The sequence below is a fragment of the Lucilia sericata genome, unplaced genomic scaffold (genome assembly GCF_015586225.1).
Source record: "Lucilia sericata isolate MDLA Ls3-8-SP2 unplaced genomic scaffold, ASM1558622v1 Contig000236F_arrow, whole genome shotgun sequence".
Classification (NCBI taxonomy): domain Eukaryota; kingdom Metazoa; phylum Arthropoda; class Insecta; order Diptera; family Calliphoridae; genus Lucilia; species Lucilia sericata.
In genome coordinates this window covers 81,298-101,594 of record NW_023994263.1, presented here as the reverse complement: position 1 = coordinate 101,594, position 20,297 = coordinate 81,298, and the positions used below count along the sequence as shown (strand labels likewise).

Genomic DNA, 20,297 nt, shown 5'->3' with positions numbered 1-20,297 from the left:
ATTAGATTCTAAGACGATCTAGCCATGTCCGTCCGTCTGTCCGTCTGTCTGTCTGTTGAAAACACGATAGAGTCCAAATGGAAGCAGCTAGCGAGCTGAAATTTTGCACAGATACTTCTAGTTGATGCAGTTTGTTTGGTATTGAAAATGGGCAATATCGGTCCACAATTTCGCCTAGCCCCCATATAAGGCCCTCTTCAGAAAATGACTTTATCGCTCATAACTTGCTAAGGGAAGAACCAATAGCGGTGAAATTCGGCACAAACATGTTTTATGGGAACCTAAATCTCTTCGTAGAATTTTATAAGGATCGGTCCATAATTGACCCTACCCCCCATATAAAGTCCCCTTCAAAAATGACTTTATCGATCATAACTTGCTAAGGGAAGAACCAATAGCGGTGAAATTTGGCACAAACATGTTTTATGTGAACCTTAATCTCTTCGTAGAATTTTATAAGGATCGGTCCATAATTGACCCTACCCCCCATATAAAGTCCCTTTCAGAAAATGACTTTATCGCTCATAACTTGCTAAGGGAAGAACCAATAGCGGTGAAATTCGGCACAAACATGTTTTATGGGAACCTAAATCTCTTTTTAAAATTTTATAAGGATAGGCTCATAATTGACCCCACCCCCCATATAAAGTCCCCATCAGAAAATGACTTTATCGCCCATAACTGGCTAAGAGAAGCATCAATAGCGGTGAAATTCGGCACAAATATGTTTTATGAGAACCTAAATCTATCTGTAAAATTTTATAAGGATCGGTCAAAAATTGACCCTACCCCCCATATAAAGTCCCCTTCAAAAATGACTTTATCGCTCATAACTTGCTAAGGGAAGAACTAATAGCGGTGAAATTCGGCACAAACATGTTTTATGGGAACCTAAATATATTTTTAAAATTTTATAAGGATAGGCTCATAATTGACCCTACCCCCCATATAAAGTCCCCTTCAGAAAATGACTTTATCGCCCATAACTGGCTAAGAGAAGCATCAATAGCGGTGAAATTCGGCACAAACATGTTCTATGGGAACATAAATCTTCCCGTGGAATTTTATAAGGATAGGCTCATAATTGACCCTACCCCCCATATAAAGTCCCCTTCAGAAAATGACTTTATCGCCCATAACTGGCGACGAGAAGCATCAATAGCGGTGAAATTCGGCACAAACATGTTTTATGGGAACATAAATCTCTTCATATAATTTTATAAGGATCGGTCCATAATTGACCCTACCCCCATATAAAGTCCCCTTCAGAAAATGACTTTATCGCCCATGACTGGCTAAGAAAAGCATCAGTAGCGATGAAATTCGGCACAAACATGTTTTATAAGAATTTAAATCTCTTCGTAAAATTTTATAAGGATCGGTTCATAATTGACCCCACCCCCAATACAAGGTCCCCTTCAGAAAATGACTTTAATGCTCATATCTGACCTTAACAAACATATGTGCATATATATAGCAATAAAATTCGACATAAAAAAATTTTATATGAACTAAAATCATTTTCTTAAATTTTATGAGGGTGGGTTCATAATTGACCCTACCCCCCATATAAGGTCTCCTTCAGAAAATGACTTTAAGGCACAAACTAGTTTTGTGTGAGCCAAAAGTTCTTTATCAAATTTTATAAGGATCTGTCCTTAATTAGCCCTATCCCCCTTGTAAGGTCCCCTTCAGAAAATGACTTTAAAGCTCATTACTAGCTTAAAACTGCGAGTACAGAGTACGGCATGAACAATTTTCGTATTAGCTACAATCTCTCACTAAATTTTATGAGGATCAGTCTGTAATTGACCATACCCCCCTATAAGGTCCATTTAAGAAAATTACTTTAACGCTCATTACTGACTCAAAAATGCTATGACAGCAGTGAAATTCTACGTAAACAAGTTTTGTACTAGCCAAAAACTATTTATCACATTTTATGGGGATCGGTCTATAACTGACCCCACCCTCCATATAAGGTCCCCCTCAGATAGTGACTGTAACACTCGATACTGGCTGTAACGCTCAAATGCGACTACAGCGATGAAATTTCACATAAACAAGTTTTGTATGAGTTTATGGTTATAAATATTGGATCAAACAAAATTAATATTTTTAATTCGGAAGAGCACGGTACATGCTTAAGCCTTTATTAAATTCCCTCTTCCAAATATTTCCCTGATGTTCATAATAATATCGACATATGATTCAACATAGATCGATAATATCAAAGTTTATTTATAAGGATGATTTGATGGTGGGTATATAAGATTCGGCATGGCCGAATATAACACTCTTACTTGTTTATTTTGAATATTATTTACAAAGAGTGTGTACATTTGATTTTAATAATTCAAATTTTTGTTTTACTCAATCATTGCGAGTATTTTTGTGTAAGTGTACGTCTACATTCAAATCGAGTAAGTTAACAACTTACGTATATTAAAAGAATACAAAATAAATATTTTGAATCGAGTGAATCGAGTTTTAAATGCCAAAATAAAAATAATTTAAAAAGAAATATAATAAAAAAACATGATATCGCAAATTAATTTAAAAATGGACAACAATGAGGTATATCTAATTAATAAATACTAAACCGTATGATAAATGTATATTATATTTTATTGTAAATTGGAACAGAATTCTAGCGGCGCCGTTGATAGCCCAGCATCCGTTTCCAGTGTAACTAGCTTGTTGAGCCATGAGATAATAAAAACAAAAATAATTAACCAAGAATATAAATTAAGTAATAAAACTGGACGTAGTAACGTATGGAAAACATTTGGAATGATTATAAACGACTCAGGTGAAGAATTGTTAAATGTAGTCGCGTGTCGATTTTGCTTTAGCGTGTATAAACATAACAGTAGATCTACTACAAACTTGGTAAGACATAAATGCTACATCGCCACAAAAGATCGGGATAACGTACACAACGTTTTAGTGGATAGTGACACAAAAAGGAAAGCATTGTATACATTTACCAAATGGATTATTGAAAACTGCAGACCTTTTACATTGGTGGAAGATTCCGGTCTTCATGAACTTGTTAGCTTCGTTTTGTCCATCGGTTCAAAATATGGTAAGCACGTCAATGTAAGATCATTACTTCCACACTCAACAACAGTAGGAAGAAATGTTTGTAAGCTTTACGATGTAGCATTTTCTGAGATAAAATCCGACATCACTAAAGTCAAGGACATTGGGTTCGCTCTAACCACCGATTTGTGGACGGACAGCTATTTACACAAATCATTTTTGGCAATAACAATGCATTATATAAAAGATACACAATTGAATAACGTTTTGTTGGGAATACGCAGCATGAATGGCGAAAAATGTACTAGTGAGTTGTATATACCATTATAAAATTTTAATGGCCACTGATTTTTTATCAATTATTCCGAAATCCTTTAGGTGATAACATATACTGCAAAGTTTGTAACATACTTAGCGAATTTGATTGTGTATTCACTGAAAATGTTACCGTCGTGACGGACAGAGGATCAAATATGGTTGCTGCTTTTCGCAGCGCTGCCCATATATATTGTATTAACCATCTACTGAATAATGTTATTCAGAAATCCATAGATGCAGTCCCAGAAGTAAAATTTATTTGCGATGTAGCCACCAAGATAGTGAGGTACTTTAAAAAGTCTGGGATAAATTCAAATATAACAAAGTCCTTAAAAAGCTTTTGTCCATCAAGATGGAATACTTTCTATTATATGTTGCCGTCATTAAAAAGCAGTTGGGACGAAGTTGTTTTCATATTACAAGAAAGGCATGAAATCCATCGTATACAGAATATTTATTTAAGAAATATAACTGCTGTGTTGGATATAATTCAACCCTTTGAAGAAGCCTCGAAGATACTAGAGGGAGAGAAATATCCAACAATTCATTTGGTCTACATTTATGTAAACAGCCTTCAAAAGAAATGCGCTGAAAACAACGAGGATATAAGTATCGCCCAGGCTTTGAAAAGCAAGCTTAGGCACTACTTGGAAACTGTCGTTTTTTCTAATTTGTCCATTTGGCATCGAGTTGCACTATTCCTGTTCCCCCCTGCAAACAAATTGCTAAGTTTTTCTGAAGAAGATCGAAATCTTATAAAATTAAAATGTATCGAGTTGATACAAAGCCTAGTACAGAATTGTGAGCCTATAACAGAATCACAACAACTGTCAGTAGCCTCAATCTCATCGAAAAATTTAGAGCTGTTTTCAGATTTTATTCGATCATCTGATTTTCAAACCAACGAGGATTTAGTGGCCTCAGAGTTGAGACGATACGAAAACACAGAAGTGTCCTTTTTTGATGATTTCGACACACTTAAGTGGTGGGATTCGCATAAGAACGAGTTCCCATTTTTACACAAATTGAGCTGCCGAATCTTAGCAATACCAGCAAGTAGCGCACCTTCAGAACGGGTTTTCTCTTGTGCCCGCAACGTAATTTCTGAAAAAAGATGCTCCATTGCCTCAAATGATATTGCGGTAAATCAAATTATTTTCTTACACATGAATCAGAAAAAATACGCAGTTGCACAAGAAGAAGGTGCTCTCAGTGTTAATATATAATTATAAAAATCCTTATATTTCATATTTTTTCACTTTACAGTAGTTTTGTTTACATCTCTAAATAATATTCAAATATAATTATTACATGAGTTACATTAATAAAATATACATATATACATAACAATAATGCATTTTATTTGTAATCTCGATATAAAAATTCATAAGAACGGTAATTCGTTCAAAGAATTGCATTCTAATTAAAACACATAATAAATCCTTCTATGATTCGATTCACTCGCTGTTTTGCACTCGATTTGAAACACAAAAACACTCTCAATACTCATATCATACAATACTCTTTACATTCATGTATTTTACTTTATTTGAATTTTTTGTCATATACATTTTTGTTTTGAATAAATTATTATATTCATTCAAAAAACAATGAGTGAGTAAAAAACAGTACTTACAAAAAATTAAATGTTTTAAAATATTATTTAAGTCACTCATGCAGGGCTCTAATACATATGTATATGCCCATTAAAGCTGTTTTTCGGGGGTCCACTTGTATGGGGCTATCATAAAACGTATACTAATATTGCCCATTTTCAATACCAAAAAACAATCCTTACCTATAGGGAATATTTGTGGAAAATTTCAACGCTTTCAACAGACAGACAGACGGACGGTCGGACATGGCTAGATCGTCTTAGAATAAGGACCCAGAATATATATACTTTGTTGGGTCTTAGATGAATATTTCTTGGTGTTACACACGGAACGACAAACTTATATATACCCTCTATCACCACTGATGGTGGTGGAGGGTATAATAACATCATATTTAACAACGACACAAAGAACAACGTCATAATCATAATCTGCTGACAATAATAATTTAACGTTATTGCAGATCGTCTGCTTATTTTAATACATATTTAAGTTTTTGTTCTTACTGTCATATACATACATATTATTCAGTCTGTCCGCTATAAAGACAAAATATTCATAAAATAATAATAGTTTTACTACTAATTTTACTACAACAGCGCCACTTTATAAACAGAAGCTTCTATTAAATTTGTTTTTGGTTTAAGTTTTATTTCAACATAAAGAAATAATAACCCTGCAGTTTTAAAATCAACAATACACAGTGGTTTTGAAATTATATTTTCTAAAAAATCATTAAAAATCCATTTACTTGTGATCCATATATGAATGAGCTAAAATTTAAAATTTAACTAAGATTTAGATAAAATATGCGACACTTTTACTGTTGCGACTTTGGATGCGTCTAACTTTATAGAGACAAAAAACTGTTAGAATCTTGTTGTTTTATTCAGTATTTTATCAGGAAAACAACAAATATTTAATAAAATTCGGGGAAGATCGTGGAAAATTTCAGCGCGAAATTAGTTACAAAAGCTACAGGGTATGTTATATGTATCTTTTAATATTTAAATACATAATTATGTATGTATATATGTATGTATGTATGTATGTCGACAACAAGAATAACAAATATTACCGGCTTTTTTCGTGAACATAACCGTACATGAGAAAAGTATCTACATATGTACTCTGTTGTTTAATGAGAGTTTATTTATACAACAGAAATTTGCTCTTTTTTAGCTTTTGTACAAATATGTATGTATTTTTATAAAAATTTTTCTCTATGTACAACAAACTTGGCATTATACCTAAGTAGTCATACATGCTTAATGTTCGTTTCAATCTTAATGTTGTCATTTGCTTTGTGAGCTTTCGAACTTAGGAAATTTGTTGGTGTAATTTTTTCGAAATTATGAATAAACTCTTATACTGAAGAAGTAAAGAAGAAAGTATTTATGTATGTCTGTACGTAACACATTTTTACGACCATTAGCTATTATTTGCCAAATATTTGTGTAAATAGAACAGATAACAAAAAAATAAATGAAATAATTTAGAATGCTAATAGTTCTCAAAGATATTGGCAAATCTGTTTTGTTTCTTTTTTTAAGGGAAATTATTTAAAATAAACACTTTACTGTTAATTTGCTAGAAATTTAGTACCCTACCGGTTCAAAAGTTATCCACTATTAATTACATTCCCTCTTATTAAGAAATGTATACATCTTTTAAACGTTGTACAGCTCGGTCCATAACTGAAATCAACCTCAATAAAGGTCTTTTCCCGTAAATCACCCTGATATTTCCATTAATATCGATATATAATAACTACAACAATATATTAATAAAACGTGATAATAAAATACGAAAGAATCGGCCCATAAATAGGATACACGGATATAAGATTCAGCATATCTGAATATAAAATTTTTACTTGCTGCCCCTCGTAAAAGCATTTGCAAACTTTTGACCTCTATGGGACGTGTCTTAAAGTATTTTCACACCTGTCAAATATTTGACGAAAATATCGTGAGACCTAAACATTTTAAATTCATTTTCTCATGGACCAGTACTCAGGGGTTAATGCTTCCAACAAAAATAAGTTGTTCGAAGGAAGTAGCATTTTTGAATATTTTATATAAATGTAGACGTTGCGGCACATTGTAAGTTAAATGTGTTGATTTGATTTGACCACAAAGCACGTGTTTTGGGTAAAAATATGATGGCTAGTATCGGGAACAAGTTCCCCTGTTTCAGAGAAACAATACATTGCAATGCATTGTAATATGCTCCGTTCTGTTGGATACCCTATTGACACGGATAAGTCCCCCCGGGGGTGAAATCTCCATCTTGGTGTTATTGCAATTTCCCGGGGGAAAAGAGGTGCTACCAATAGCTCTAGTCTGCCGGGACTTTAAACTGGTGATGATCAAATGTATCCTCGGCCTTTCCTTGGAATGATTTGACATGATTTGGCACTACGTGTGACCAGTTACCCGCAGGACTTCTCCTGGCTGGTCAGTTGGTTGAGGTTCCTTCGGCATCCACTTAAAGGCTGTGGTTTAAATCTAAATTCGCGGTGAAAGAATATTGGTTCAAAGACTGATACATATATCCAAATCCCATATATGTCTGGATTCTCTCTTCGGTGCTGTTGCCATCTCAACAGATGTCACTGGGTGATGTGACAGAGCAACTTATGCTGGATTCCTGAACTCGTTGAGTATCTCTTACTCTTCGCGTAGTAGGGCGCCAGTATAGGTCTGAATGGAACTGACGATCGGGAAAGACTCCTTTGCCCTACAGGAGCCTAGTACTGATTTAGTAGATCTTTTACTTCAGGGAAGATCTCGGTGCTGTTGCCATCTCAACAGGATTCATATTGTCTCATGCTACGTGACTTATGGTTGAGGTCGTTCCCTCAACTTGTTGGGGCAATCATTTGGGTTCGAATTTACTTTGGAAATTCTTACATCCTTTGTCACATTATCTGACAAACAGAGGGATCCTGATTTATTGGCTGTATTTCGGACTACCAAATAAGTCTCTAAGTGCTGTTTCCGAATCAACAGAGCCATCTCAATAGTGTGGTTGCGCGGACTTTAAGAGGTTAAGGATTGCACTAGAATGGGTTATTAGATGATGGTGATTACATTTTAAATAATGCAATCTTTCATGACATCATAAGGGGTGCGTGGTATACCATCTCAAGTCTACCCTATCCTCTATGCTTTCGAGTAGCTCCAAAATATGTAGTAGATCGCACTTGAATAATTCTAATTATTAATTACAATTACATTATTAATCTTATTAGTTTTTTATTAGCTTTTATTATTTTCATATCATTTTACAAATACAAACGTCTAAATATTTAAATCGTGATTAAGGGAATATCTCACGTTTTTCCATGTCACTTAAAGCGCAAAAAATAAGCTGTTTATTTTTATTATTCTTTAAATTGATTAATTGTTTAGAAAAATAATTATCTAACGTCAACTGGTACCAAGCTGGTACCCTTTGGGAATTATTCTAGGAATTTTTTTTTTTTTCGCAAATTATATATTGATGTTTTGTTAAAACACACACACAGACACACAAAAGACACAAAATTTTTGTTTGAAAGCTAACACATCAGATATTTTGTATTTATTCAAATATGAATGTCAACAATCTTAATTAATTGTTTATTAACGTTGCTCGTTTGAAAAAAAGCCACAAAACGATAATAAATTAATAAGAAAATAACATGAAGCAAAAAATATTTATATTGGTATGTATGTTTGTATGTAAGTATACTTTATATGAATGTATTATTGTTAAATCAATCTAAAAAGTACAATTTGCGAAATTTATCATAATTTCGATTTTTTTTTTGTATTCTGTATAATTAATTTGATTTTATAAAAATTATAAAAAACAAATTGTTAAATGGAAATTTATGAAAAAAGTTTATTTTTTTTCAAAATAAAGAAATACATCAAGATTTAATTATAAAACTCACCTTGAAAATAATGAAACTGTACGAATTCACTTTCAATAGAATATTAAAAGTATTGAAATACAATTTTGAAATTAGCGAGTTTTTTCTTCTATACATATGGAGCATTACTTAACGTTATAACGATAGAGATTCAAATTGACAACATAACAGGACATAAAACTCTAAAGTCTGTAAAATCTTCTTTAAAAACATATAACCCGGAAAAGCCAGATTTCATGTATTCATTATAAAATGAAGACGTATTCTAATAATAACATATTGAATGTCGTTTGTCAAACGGAGATGAATTGAACATTTAAAATATTCTCATAAATTATTTATAAATCTTAGGAGTGATCATAAATTATTGCTGCAATATTTCTAACTAAAATGGAGTTAAGTCTAAAAATATTATTAAAATTTTGTAGTTACGTATGTCTATTGTATTAAATTTTTAAATCCATCCATTATTTGTCCGTCTTATTAAAAATATTTGTTCTCATCAAAAGTTATGTATTTAAAATGGGATACTAGTAAAACAAACTGTCCGTTCAATATACATACATAAGTATATAGAAATCTTTTATTCTATTTAAAAATTTTGCGAATAAGGTTGAATGAATATTTTCTTTTATAAATCATAAAATATTTTCAATGGAAATAATGAATGAGCCATCCTAATACAGGGACATCTTCAAGAATTTCAAAACAAGTTTCAGTGCTAGATAATTCAAACTTAACTACAATGAATTATTTTGCTATAACAACTTATAACTGTATATTTAAATAAATACGTAATCAAAAAACATTTATTAAATGTTCAAAGAAATGTTTGTGCAATTCTATTCAGATATCAGGTTTAAACTATTGTTTTTATGATAGCCGACTCATAGTGTGAGATTTTAGCATCTTAGGAGCAATGCTTTGGAAGCGTTAATTTTTAAACTCTCCTCCAGCAGCAAAAACTTACACTGAAAAGTTATGATTTGGAAGCAAGTACTTACTACGTTCGTTTACAAAAAACCACTTAAATAAGTACTTACAAATATACATACATTTCTTAAGTCTAGACCATAGATTAGCCTATAGACTAGACTATAGACTAAACTATAGACTAGACAATAAAATAGACAATAGACTAGACTGTAGACTAGACTGTAGATTAGACTAGACTAGACTAGACTAGACTAGACTAGACTACTACTATAGACTAGACTATAGACTAGACTATAGACTAGACTATAGACTAGACTATAGACTAGACTATAGACTAGACTATAGACTAGACTATAGACTAGACTATAGACTAGACTATAGACTAGACTATAGACTAGACTATAGACTAGACTATAGACTAGACTATAGACTAGACTATAGACTAGACTATAGACTAGACTATAGACTAGACTATAGACTAGACTATAGACTAGACTATAGACTAGACTATAGACTAGACTATAGACTAGACTATAGACTAGACTATAGACTAGACTATAGACTAGACTATAGACTAGACTATAGACTAGACTATAGACTAGACTATAGACTAGACTATAGACTAGACTATAGACTAGACTATAGACTAGACTATAGACTAGACTATAGACTAGACTATAGACTAGACTATAGACTAGACTATAGACTAGACTATAGACTAGACTATAGACTAGACTATAGACTAGACTATAGACTAGACTATAGACTAGACTATAGACTAGACTATAGACTAGACTATAGACTAGACTATAGACTAGACTATAGACTAGACTATAGACTAGATTATAGACTAGACTATAGACTAGACTATAGACTAGACTATAGACTAGACTATAGACTAGACTATAGACTAGACTATAGACTAGACTATAGACTAGACTATAGACTAGACTATAGACTAGACTATAGACTAGACTATAGACTAGACTATAGACTAGACTATAGACTAGACTATAGACTAGACTATAGACTAGACTATAGACTAGACTATAGACTAGACTATAGACTAGACTATAGACTAGACTATAGACTAGACTATAGACTAGACTATAGACTAGACTATAGACTAGACTATAGACTAGACTATAGACTAGACTATAGACTAGACTATAGACTAGACTATAGACTAGATAGACTAGACTATAGACTAGACTATAGACTAGACTATAGACTAGACTATAGACTAGACTATAGACTAGACTATAGACTAGACTATAGACTAGACTATAGACTAGACTATAGACTAGACTATAGACTAGACTATAGACTAGACTATAGACTAGACTATAGACTAGACTATAGACTAGACTATAGACTAGACTATAGACTAGACTATAGACTAGACTATAGACTAGACTATAGACTAGACTATAGACTAGACTATAGACTAGACTATAGACTAGACTATAGACTAGACTATAGACTAGACTATAGACTAGACTAGACTAGACTAGACTATAGACTAGACTATAGACTAGACTATAGACTAGACTATAGACTAGACTATAGACTAGACTATAGACTAGACTATAGACTAGACTATAGACTAGACTATAGACTAGACTATAGACTAGACTATAGACTAGACTATAGACTAGACTATAGACTAGACTATAGACTAGACTATAGACTAGACTATAGACTAGACTATAGACTAGACTATAGACTAGACTATAGACTAGACTATAGACTAGACTATAGACTAGACTATAGACTAGACTATAGACTAGACTATAGACTAGACTATAGACTAGACTATAGACTAGACTATAGACTAGACTATAGACTAGACTATAGACTAGACTATAGACTAGACTATAGACTAGACTATAGACTAGACTATAGACTAGACTATAGACTAGACTATAGACTAGACTATAGACTAGACTATAGACTAGACTATAGACTAGACTATAGACTAGACTATAGACTAGACTATAGACTAGACTATAGACTAGACTATAGACTAGACTATAGACTAGACTATAGACTAGACTATAGACTAGACTATAGACTAGACTATAGACTAGACTAGACTATAGACTAGACTAGACTAGACTAGACTAGACTAGACTAGACTAGACTAGACTAGACTAGACTAGACTAGACTAGACTATAGACTAGACTAGACTATAGACTAGACTATAGACTAGACTATAGACTAGACTATAGACTAGACTAGACTATAGACTAGACTAGACTAGACTAGACTAGACTATAGACTAGACTAGACTATAGACTAGACTAGACTATAGACTAGACTATAGACTAGACTATAGACTAGACTATAGACTAAACTATAGACTAGACTATAGACTAGACTATAGACTAGACTATAGACTAGACTAGACTAGACTAGACTATAGACTAGACTAGACTATAGACTATAGACTAGACTAGACTAGACTATAGACTAGACTAGACTATAGACTAGACTAGACTAGACTAGACTAGACTATAGACTAGACTATAGACTAGACTATAGACTAGACTATAGACTAGACTATAGACTAGACTAAGACTAGACTATAGACTAGACTATAGACTAGACTATAGACTAGACTATAGACTAGACTATAGACTAGACTATAGACTAGACTATAGACTAGACTATAGACTAGACTATAGACTAGACTATAGACTAGACTATAGACTAGACTATAGACTAGACTATAGACTAGACTATAGACTAGACTATAGACTAGACTATAGACTAGACTATAGACTAGACTATAGACTAGACTATAGACTAGACTATAGACTAGACTATAGACTAATAAATAGACTAGACTATAGACTAGACTATAGACTAGACTATAGACTAAGACTATTAGACTAGACTATAGACTAGACTATAGACTAGACTATAGACTAGACTATAGACTAGACTATAGACTAGACTATAGACTAGACTATAGACTAGACTTAGACTAGACTAGACTAGACTATAGACTAGACTATAGACTAGACTATAGACTAGACATAGACTAGACTATCTATAGACTAGACTATAGACTAGACTATAGACTATAGACTAGTCCTATAGACTAGACTATACGAGACTATAGACTAGACTATAGACTAGACTATAGACTAGACTATAGACTAGACTATAGACTAGTCTATAGACTAGACTATAGACTAGACTATAGACTAGAATATTATGTGGACAATTTATCAAAGTTAGAAAAAGTACGAAAGTGTAGTGGTAGTGGTACCACGGTATATCAAAAAGTACTTGAATTTTCCATGCCTGTTGTACTGTGTAGAACAAGTGGTGAATTTTATAAAATCACTTGAGAGCCGGCAATTGAATTTAAATCGTTTACCAACACTCAGTCAACAAAAAGGCCAAAACAAATCAACGTGGCTTTTTTCCACAACACACAATTACCTTCCCTCAACAAGTAGCGGCTGAAACATAAAACACAAAAGCAACTAGTAGCACACCAAAAGAAATACACAACATCAAACATGTTGTAGATGGAAATAAAGCAACTGAAATTAAAATGAGCCATCAAACATGGATACAAAATGCATCTCAAACATCAAACTCAAAATAATAAGAGTGTGCAAAGGAAAACTGAAGCAACACAGATACAAAATAAACACACACATCTACACGCACTTACGTACACTCACAAACAGACTAAGCCAACATGGAGGCATGTTGACACATAGATACTCGCTCACATAAACACATATTAGCGAACATTTACTGACAAAAGACAACAACAACAATAGAAAAATAACAAACACAGGTCAGTAATATAAACAGCCAACAACAGCCTCAGTCGCTCTCCGAGCGTTAACGTGGACGGTCTTTGAAAACGGAAACTCTCTATAAAAAAATTTTAACAAACATTTTCGAATTTTATTGGTTTAATAAATCCAAGACGGTGAACTACTACTGAGTGAAACGTTTATTCAGCAGAAAATTTAAAAAAAAACACATAATAGTGTCACAAACCTGTATTGAAAACGACAAAAAAACAAATAAATATTGTCAAGAAAATAATAAAAAAAATATTTGCACATAGAAAAGTATTGAAAGAAAATTAAAAAAAATTGAATTCAAAAACTAAAAAGGAAGTTTTAAAGAAAGTGGCCAGTAGCTAACTGTGGTCAAGTGGAGACAACAATACGGACGCATTTCTGTTATTTTTTACATTTTGTTTTAAATTTATTGCTTTTTTGGTCCAACAACTTAAAGTGAACAACAACGAATTAGAAAAAGAAAGCGGCCACAGAAATTGTATTGTTGTTTTAGATAAAAAGGAATACAAAAACCTACGAGAAAAGTAAGAATTTTTTTAAATAAAACAAAAATATTTTAAATTATACAGAAACAAGTGTTTGAAGATAGAAATTATTCAAACAGGTATTAAAATTTTACTTAAAATACAAATGTATCTTTGTGCATCTGTGTTAATGTATTGGTATTAACGTGCTGTTGCTTGTGAGTGTGTTAAGAATTCCTTAATTTTTTTTTTTTGGTTTAACAAAAAATAAATATGTACAAAAATATATCCCAAAGTAAATAAAGAGAAAAAGTGTATGCTCACAAGAGTCTGCTGGTGTTGTTTTTTACATCACATTTCTTCTCCAGTATTCTTAAAGGATCAAAAGGATAATGCCTTTCTCAAATACAAAAACAAACAAACAAACCAACCAAATAACAAACAAAACAACAACTCAAAACTTTAAGGAAGGAAATGATTTGTAAACAAGTTTTAATGTCTTTTTACTCTCCATCTTTTACACAACAACAACAACAAAAACTACAACTGCAGCAAAAACTTCACGAACTAAAACTTATTTATCAAAGAATATACAAAAAAGAAATATTTTATAAGAAAAAATTTTTTATATAAAATAATAAAAAATTATTTCAAATGAGGTTACCAACCATATAAACTGTAGTGCATGTACACAAGTATTGTAGACAAATTACACTTGATACTGGATTTACGTGGATTTTTTTAAGGATATGCTTAACTGTGAGGGTGATTATAAAAATGAAATTTTGTGTTATGTTTTAAAATAGTGCCTATGGACTCTATAACAAATTATATTGAAATTCACAAAAGTTACTAAAGTTTTCAAATACATACAACTTACAACCAATACCACTAACATCATAGCTAAGAACATCTGTGGCATATATAGTGCTAACAAAAGGCAGACGTAGATTATAAGCTAAGATTTTCAATAGCTGGTAGGAAACTGAGGCCTTCTCCAAAATTCTTTTATAAAAGGTGATCTACGAGAAAGGGACAAGTTTCCTCTAGAAAAAAGAATAGATTTTTACAGAAAATTTCTCTTGTCAAGAGACTTGTTTTCTATAGAAAATTTCTCTTGTCAAGAGACTAGTTTTCTATAGAAAATTTCTCTTGTCAAGAGACTAGTTTTCTATAGAAAATTTCTCTTGTCAAGAGACTAGTTTTCTATAGAAAATTTCTCTTGTCAAGAGACTAGTTTTCTATAGAAAATTTCTCTTGTCAAGAGACTAGTTTTCTATAGAAAATTTCTCTTGTCAAGAGACTAGTTTTCTATAGAAAATTTCTCTTGTCAAGAGACTAGTTTTCTATAGAAAATTTCTCTTGTCAAGAGACTAGTTTTCTATAGAAAATTTCTCTTGTCAAGAGACTAGTTTTCTATAGAAAATTTCTCTTGTCAAGAGACTAGTTTTCTATAGAAAATTTCTCTTGTCAAGAGACTAGTTTTCTATAGAAAATTTCTCTTGTCAAGAGACTAGTTTTCTATAGAAAATTTCTCTTGTCAAGAGACTAGTTTTCTATAGAAAATTTCTCTTGTCAAGAGACTAGTTTTCTATAGAAAATTTCTCTTGTCAAGAGACTAGTTTCTATAGAAATTCTCTTGTCAAGAGACTAGTTTCTATAGAAAATTTCTCTTGTCAAGAGACTAGTTTTCTATAGAAAATTTCTCTTGTCAAGAGACTAGTTTTCTATAGAAAATTTCTCTTGTCAAGAGACTAGTTTTCTATAGAAAATTTCTCTTGTCAAGAGACTAGTTTTCTATAGAAAATTTCTCTTGTCAAGAGACTAGTTTTCTATAGAAAATTTCTCTTGTCAAGAGACTAGTTTTCTATAGAAAATTTCTCTTGTCAAGAGACTAGTTTTCTATAGAAAATTTCTCTTGTCAAGAGACTAGTTTTCTATAGAAAATTTCTCTTGTCAAGAGACTAGTTTTCTATAGAAAATTTCTCTTGTCAAGAGACTAGTTTTCTTTTGAAAAGAGATTGGTTTAGTACAGAAGATATATCGTGAAAAGAGACTGGTTTTCTATAGAAATTTATTTTAAAAAGAGAGTAGTTTTCTATAGAAACTCTCTCTTAAAAAGAGGTTAGATTGTTACAGCAAATTTCTCTTGTAAAGAGGCTAGCTTTTTATAGAAACATTGTCTTGCAAAGTAACCAGTTTTCTATATAAAATTTATCTTGAAAGGAGACTAGTTTTCTATGGAAAATTTCCACTTCACTTAATACCGCCCTTCGAGTCTGTTGTGTCAACTATACAAATATATATATTTTTAGTGCAAAATATTATAGTTTGGTGAAAGTTTTTTTTTTTGCTTCTTTACTTTTTCAACGACTTTACCACCACTTTTTCCATGTTTGTATTTGCGAACATTTTAAATAAAGAAAAAAAAATTATAATAGAAGACAACAAAAAAAACACGACTTCAGCAAACAAATAAATATGAGCAAAAAAACTGATTATAGTTGGTAGTAAGAAAAATAACCCGCTATCAAACTTTGTTTTCTTTCTTACGTTCAAGAGATAAACCATTAAGATGAAGAAAAAAAAATTAAATAAAAAACCTTTGGCTAAAATGCTGTTGTAGTAGAGAAGAAGGTCTATTATTTGACTTGGCTTTTAAATTTTTTTTTTGTTCGTTCATTATAGTTTTTTGTCTTTTAGTTTCATCGTCTCACAGTTTGAAAGTAGTTGTTCTTGATGCTGTTGTTTGTTTGAGTGTGAGTGCCGCTGTTAAAGAAATCTAGAGTTAAAGATAAAATTAAGTTCAGAAAAAAAAAATCATGTTTTTGTTAAAAAAGAATATTTTTATATGTTAATTGCTAGAGAATTCTCTTTTAATTTGACTTAAAGAATGAGCAGAAGAATATTATAGGTTTAAGGTGGTCAGATGTGAAGAAGAAATCTAGAAATGATTTCTAGAACTTCTATGTCATACTGTTGTTGAAGTAGAAATCTTAAATTATCAACTCAACTCTTTGTATAAATAAGAATTACTACAAACGTTTATGCAACTTAGATTCTTTATACTAAAATAAAATCTCTGGTCACCTTATTGGTATTACCCACATTTAAAATGTATTTATTAAAAACCTGTATTGTCTTTTGTTTTATAATCAAAGAGCTCTTGTCTTAATCATCTACTAAAGCTGATTGAATTCTGAATAAAGAAAAAACTACGAATTCAATATAAAACTGTAATTCAAACAAAATAATTACTCGTAAATTATAATTAAATATTATTGAAATAAAAAAACATTTAAAAATACAAACACTTAGTCAAACTATGTAAAACAAATCACTTAAATTGTTCTACAATTTCTGCAATTCTAAACCAATTCACGTTTTAGATTCTTTACCGGTTGGTCATTTCCTAGAATTGAAATAAAAGTGGTTTTGAAATTAAACTGAATGCGCAATTTGATTTTGTGATTTTGCTTTTTTTCTCAACTTTATTTAAAAAGTCATACAATCCGTTTATTAAAATTTATAACAAAGAGTTAAGTAATTATGTATTTAACAGGCACAAATATTTAATTTATAAACAATTATCTTAAATAAAAATAATAAAATCTTGGAATTTCACAAAATCTGTTAAACAAAATGCAATTTTTTAACAAAAGATAAACGTTGATCTTAATTATAATTTTAAAATTAACAATTTATCACGCAGAAAGAAACAGACATATTAAATGTGGTTTTTACCTGTCTAATTTTAAAAATGCAAATAAATTTAAATTATTTATTAAAAAAAAGTAAATTTGTATAATATTTAAAAAACAGTTTTTTTCTGTTTGATTCTGAGTCATGCCATAATTTAATTACGCTTTAAAATTTAGAAAGATCTCAAATTGAACATTTTTTCAAAAGAAGATTTACTGCAAAAAGAGACTAGATTTCTATAGAAAATTTCTCTTACATAGAGTCTAGTATTCTATACAAAATTTATCTTGCAAGTTTTCTAAAGAAAATTTTTCTCGCAACGAGATTAATTTTTCTAGTTTTCAATAGAAAATTCTTTTTACAATGAAACAAAGAGACTTATTTTCTATAGAAAATTTCTCTTGCAAAGAGACTTATTTTCTATAGAAAATTTCTCTTGCAAAGAGACTTATTTTCTATAGAAAATTTCTCTTGCAAAGAGACTTATTTTCTATAGAAAATTTCTCTTGCAAAGAGACTTATTTTCTATAGAAAATTTCTCTTGCAAAGAGACTTATTTTCTATAGAAAATTTCTCTTGCAAAGAGACTTATTTTCTAAAGAAAATTTCTCTTGCAAAGAGACTTATTTTCTAAAGAAAATTTCAATCTTGTAAAGAGACTTATTTTCTAAAGAAAATTTCTCTTGCCAAGACACTAGTTTTCTACAGAAAATTTCTCTTGTCAAGACACTAGTTTTCTATAGAAAAATTCTCTTGTCCAGAGATAAGTTTTCTATAGAAAATTTCTCTTGCCAAGACACTAGTTTTCTACAAAAAATTTCTCTTGTCAAGACACAAGTTTTCTATAGAAAAATTCTCTTGTCCAGAGATAAGTTTTATATAGATAATTTCTCTTGTCAAGAGATTAGTTTTCTATAAAAAATTTCTTTTGTTAAGAGACTAGTTATCTATAGAAAATTTCTCTTGCAAAGAGACTAGATTTCTATGGAAAATTTCTCTTGCAAAGAGACCAGTTATCTATAGAAAAATTCTCTTGCAAAAAAAATAATTTTCTATAGAAAATTTTTATTGAAAAGGAGCTAGTTCTCCATAGCAAAGGTACTAATTTTTTATAGAAAATTTCTCTTGCAAAGAGACTAATTTTCTATAGAAAATTCTCTTGCAAAGAGACCAATTTTCTATAGAAAATTTCTCTTGCAAAGAGACCAGTTTTCTATAGAAAATTTCTCTTGCAAAGAGACCAGTTTTTTATAGAAAATTTCTCTTGCAAAGAGACCAGTTTTCTATAGAAAATTTCTCTTGCAAAGAGACTAATTTTCTATAGAAAATTTCTCTTGCAAAGAGACTAATTTTCTATAGAAAATTTCTCTTGCAAAGAGACTAATTTTCTATAGAAAATTTCTCTTGCAAAGAGACTAATTTTCTATAGAAAATTTCTCTTGCAAAGAGACTAATTTTCTATAGAAAGTTTCTTTTGCAAAGAGACTAATTTTCTATAGAAAATTTCTTTTGCAAAGATACTAATTTTCTATAGAAAATTTCTCTTGCAAAGAGACTAGTTTTCTATAGAAAATTTCTCTTGCAAAGAGACAAGTTTTCTATAGAAAATTTCTCTTGCAAAGAGACAAGTTTTCTATAGAAAATTTCTCTTGCAAAGAGACAAGTTTTCTATAGAAAATTTCTCTTGCAAAGAGACAAGTTTTCTATAGAAAATTTCTCTTGTAAAGAGACTGGTTGTCTATAGAAAATTTCTCTTTGCAAAGAGAATAGTTTTCTATAGAAAATTTCTCTTGCAAAGAGATTAGTTTTCGATAGAAAATTCCTCTTACAAAAAGACTAATTTTTATGGAAAATTTCACTTGCAAAAAGACTAGTTTTCTATAGAAAATTTCTCTTGCAAAAAACTAGTTTTCTATAGAAAATTTCTATTGTAAAAGTTCTCCATAGCAAAGGGACTAATTTTCTATAGAAAATTTCTCTTGCAAAGAGACTAATTTCCTATAGAAAATTTCTCTTGCAAAGAGACTAATTTTCTATAGAAAATTTCTCTTGCAAAGAGACTAATTTTCCATAGATAATTTCTCTTGCAAAGAGAATAATTCTCTTGCGATGAGACTAGTTTTCAATGGAAATTTTTTAAAAGAGACTACTTTTCTATAGACAATTTATATTCTCTTTCAAAGATACAAGACTTACAAATAAACAAATTTTCTATAGAAAATTTCTCTTCCAAAGAGACTAGATTTTTATAGAATTTTTTTAGTAAATATATTGTTCTCTATAGAAAATTACTATTGCATAGAACCCAGTTTTATATTGAAATTGTCACTTCCAAAGAGGTCTAGTTTTTATATAAATTTTCTCTAGCAGAGAGACTAGTTTTCTATAGAAAATTTATTTTGCATATAGATTAATTTTCTACAGAAGATTTCTTTTGCATTTTTAAATGAAAATATA

General features: G+C 30.7%; 1 protein-coding gene across 3 annotated transcripts in view; it reads left to right on the top strand.

Moving 5' to 3' along the window:
* Window positions 1-13,701: 13,701 nt before the first annotated feature.
* LOC119602519 overlaps window positions 13,702-20,297 on the top strand; it is a 76,353-nt gene continuing 69,757 nt past the window's right edge. For 2 of the 3 annotated variants that reach the window (XM_037954087.1, XM_037954091.1), the window contains exon 1: window positions 13,702-14,198. The gene's annotated coding sequence lies outside the window, so the exon portion shown is untranslated. Of the gene's footprint in view, window positions 14,279-20,297 lie in introns of all 3 variants that reach the window. The other variant, XM_037954089.1, reaches the window with a different exon arrangement.